The sequence below is a fragment of the Cyprinodon variegatus genome, unplaced genomic scaffold (assembly GCF_000732505.1).
Source record: "Cyprinodon variegatus isolate N-32 unplaced genomic scaffold, C_variegatus-1.0 Scaffold1182, whole genome shotgun sequence".
Classification (NCBI taxonomy): domain Eukaryota; kingdom Metazoa; phylum Chordata; class Actinopteri; order Cyprinodontiformes; family Cyprinodontidae; genus Cyprinodon; species Cyprinodon variegatus.
Window position 1 is genome coordinate 563 of NW_015151635.1, and position 4,179 is coordinate 4,741.

Consider the following 4,179-nt stretch of genomic DNA (forward strand, 5'->3'; position numbering starts at 1 on the left):
AAAAAGGTTGAAGCAAAAAAATTAACACGTTTAATAGATATTCTCTGCATGCTTTCTGTGAGAGCTAACACTCATATGAGGAGACATAAAAAAATCATCTTCAGATTAGAAAAAAAAGTTTAGTCATGAAATAATAACTTCAGCATACTGTGAAAAGCAGGAGGTTTAAGATAAATTTGAAGAGATTTTTTAAAGCATTTATGCTGTTAGTAGTTTGCATAGATAAAAAGGTTGTCTATTGCTCTTGAAGCAACTCAAGTTTCAGTTTATTGTAAAGATACTGTATAGTCCTACATCTTCTAACTTTCTGATTTGGTTGACAAGCAAACAGGGAGAGTTTTTCTTTTAAGAGAGAGCATACTGCTTACCTGAGGAACTTCATACACTGTATTTGCACTCCCTTTTCCTTTCCCTGCAGGTCAGTCACAAAAAATAAAGGTTGCATGGTTTGTTGTGACTTAATTGACACTGTAGAAAGTCTGACAGTTAAAAAAAAACATACTGATTTAAAGTTTAGGTTGAGAATTACATAAGAAATTTAGTTTATTTGAATGACAAATATCTTTAATATTAAAATCACCCATATCTCCATCCACTGGAGAGAATTAAACAGGCGATGCAAAGTGTAAAGTTGTCAAACAAGAATAATTTGGCTGTAGTAATCGGGAAGTACTGGTAGCAAGATAGCACAAAACACAGATCAGTGACAATCTGTGTTTTGTGATCTGTACATACTATCAAGAGAAAGAAACGTGATTCTAATGCATGCATTCAGGGCAACGAGAGCAGAAACAGTTGATCAGTTGTCAGATTAATGTCGCCAGTCAGAAGTTATTTGACTAATGTGTTTCCTTCTCCTTTTTTTCTTCTCAAAAAACTCAATGAACTACCTTAATAAGGCTTAAAATCTGTTTTTCAACATTTTGAAAGTTGATTTTAATTTTTCTGTTTTCATCAAACTCTTCTAATGTAATTCTTCAAAATGGGCATTAAAAAACATTGATGACCACATATCTTGTGTCACTTGTGCTGCCACCAGGACCGTCACAGGTAGGGAGGAACGCTCTATGCCAACTTGAAACAAGTGAGGCTCTGCTTCTTGACATAGATGAGTAATTACACATGAATAAATATTGATCTGTTTTCTACTTCTGCTTCTGTTGTGGTTTTTGTATTTTTTGCAGCCTTTGCCCTACACCACACCTAGAGTCTCATCAAGCATAATCAGACTTAACAGTCACATTGACATGTCTTTTATAGTAATACTGAACTCAAGTTATACAAAATGTGGAAACTTGCACTCATTAAGTCTTCTTAATTCAGATAAAATTATTTTTTATATAAACTGTTGACATGGAGATTGGAAACAGTATTACCTAATTTAATTGGAGAGGACCAAAATGGTTTGTACAATGTAGACAAGGATTTAATAATGTAAGGAGGCTTCTCAACGTCCTTTATTAGCTGCAAAATGCACCAGATTCTGCCATTTATCATAAGATGCAGTGAAGGCATTCGACCTTATGATGTGGCCCTTTTTATTTGATTTATTGACTAAATTTGGGTTTGGGGAGAATTTTTCCGAATGGGTTAAAATTCTCTGTAATGACCTAGTAGCTGAGGTGCTTACAAACAATACAGTGTCAAAACCTTTCAATATATCGAGGGGATGTCCGCAGGGATCACCCCTTTCTCCTCTCCTCTATGTAATTTCTATACAACCCTTTGTCATTGCAGTCAGAAAACATATGGACATTACTGGAGTTAATGTTGGCTAGATGGAACACAAATTTGCTTTGTTTGATGATGATGTTCTCCTTTTTCTTAAAAATCTTAGTGAGTCTATGCCAGCTCTTTTAGAGCTCATTGGAACATTTGGGAAGATATCAGGATAGAAAGTAAATCACTCAAAAAGCATGCTAATGTTACTAGACGATAAAAATGGGGTACATTTCCTTTTCATTTAACCAATAGCTTTACATATCTGGGAATACAACTTGCACCAAAACTAGAGAACATAGTCTCTGTAAAATATGAACCATTATTAGAAAATATTTCTAATTCTATAGAGAGATGGACATTACTACCCATATCCTTAATTGGTTGCATAAATGTAAAAGAAGATAAAAAAAGAAGAATAAAAGAAGATCTATGTGAGACTGATTGGACAGAGGCATGTAAGGAAGCTCAGATTCAAACAATAAGTGTAAGATTGAAATTATTGCAATATAAATGGTTGATGCGGACTTACATAACTCCAGCTATTCTACATAAGTATAATGAAAATGTTCCAGATACCTGCACAAAATGCAACAAACTCAAGGGTGATTATTACCATTACAGTACATATGGGAGTGTGAACATATGTCTTTCTGGAAAGGTGTGAGGGATATGATCAATAAAATGCTAAGTAGCATTTAAGATAAGAAGGCAGGAACAGAATGTGAGGTCAGTGGCGTCCATCATGCCAACAGAAGAAGAGAGAGAGGGAAAATGTATGCATGATTCTTTGGTCTCATGAGGTCCCTGGACCGGTCATGGACTGTTTATTTTTTCCTGCAAAGCTTTTTTTCCCCTCAATTTCAGGCATGACAGTAAAAAACCCAAATGACTCACAAATGATCTGTAATTAATTTTTTTTTAAAGAAAAAAACGCCTAGGGAGATGCAGCTTTAGGACTTTGTCACCCCTTTTTTCTTCTTCCACCATTATTCCATGGAAGTTACAGCTTCCTCAAACAGCTCCCATGATGTGCAGCCTCAGTTGCAGCCTTCATCTGTTCCTCAAGTTCTGCCTCATAGGCCATCAACGTAGACAAGGCTTTTACAGCATGAACTGATAGTGAGTCTGTTCTGTAGGACTTAGTCTGGCTTGACTCAGACTTAAGTTAAAGAGGTCCACTCTTGATCAAACAGCGGGACCTCCCACCACCACTTAGGGCTGTGCCGTGAGCGCTGGCTCAAATGGAGGCTTCTAGCAGAGACTACACTTATCCTACCAATCACAATCCTTCACCGAACCGCCAGCTGGTTGGAACTTTACCTGAAATTACTTGTGGCATGAGAATACAGCTAATTCTTCCAGGAACTCAAGGAGAAACAGAAGGTGCTGTCTGGTTGTCTTGAGTGTTTTCAGTAGCTTCTTGCCTTCAACAGGTCTCTTCAGCCTAAATCTTTTGTCCCTGGATGTCAAACTTCCCAGCGGCGTGTTTGCATACGTCATGCTAATTGAGATCTAGCCTAAGTGAGAAGCCGTCCTAAGGCAGTAGGTTTTACAACCACACCAAAGGGGGGAAGAGATGGGTCATAGTCCTCATCGTTGTCTAAAAAGTTTAGCTCCAACCTGCTTAAGCCTGCCTAGAGCTCTGACATTCCAGGTGGTGGTGGGTCCACAGCATCAAGAATTTCTCCCCACCTTTTCCTGACTTCTTTGTCAATTATTAAAGAAACAGTCTGGGAGGCCATTAGCTGGTCACTATTGTACACTGTCAACTGAGGGGCCAGACAGCAACAAAGAACCTTGAGAAAGACAGGCTACACTGCCAGCTCTCGTCCACAGATGCAAGGGCTTGAGTCGAAGTCAAGTCGATGCGTTGCTCTAAGTCAGGGCATTGGGGGGCGGAACGCTGTGGCTGCAGATTACCTACAATACCTGGAGTAGGTCTAATCCAGCTTTTATTGTAAACTGTAGTGTGTGCTCTACTAAGCCCATATGATAAACTAATACGATGGCTGTTTTTCACACCACCATGCAAACTAACACCTCCCAAGGGTGTGTTGAGGAGGAGTTGTCGAGATGTGAATCAACTCAGCTTTTTAAAGTCAACTTGTTGACAAGTCAACTTTTTGGTGAATGCCCTACAGGGAGGCCACAAGGGAATTAGCTGGTGGAAAATAATCTAACTAGGTGTGGCAAGGTTGGGGCAGAGATGCAGCTTCCCTAAATGTAGCTTACACTAAGGGAGTATTGCTACTCTGAGCTGACCAACGTACAACCGAGGTGCTAAGTTGGCATTCTACTAGTTTAGTGGTATTTCTACCAGAATAGCTAGCTGCGTTGATGATGAAAAAACCCAGAGCAAACTAGCCTGCAACAGAGCTAGGCTACAGAGGCTACAGAGAGTGTTAAAGCGAGGTCAGCTCCGGATCCTGCGTCCCTTTAACTGACAGGCTTATTTTC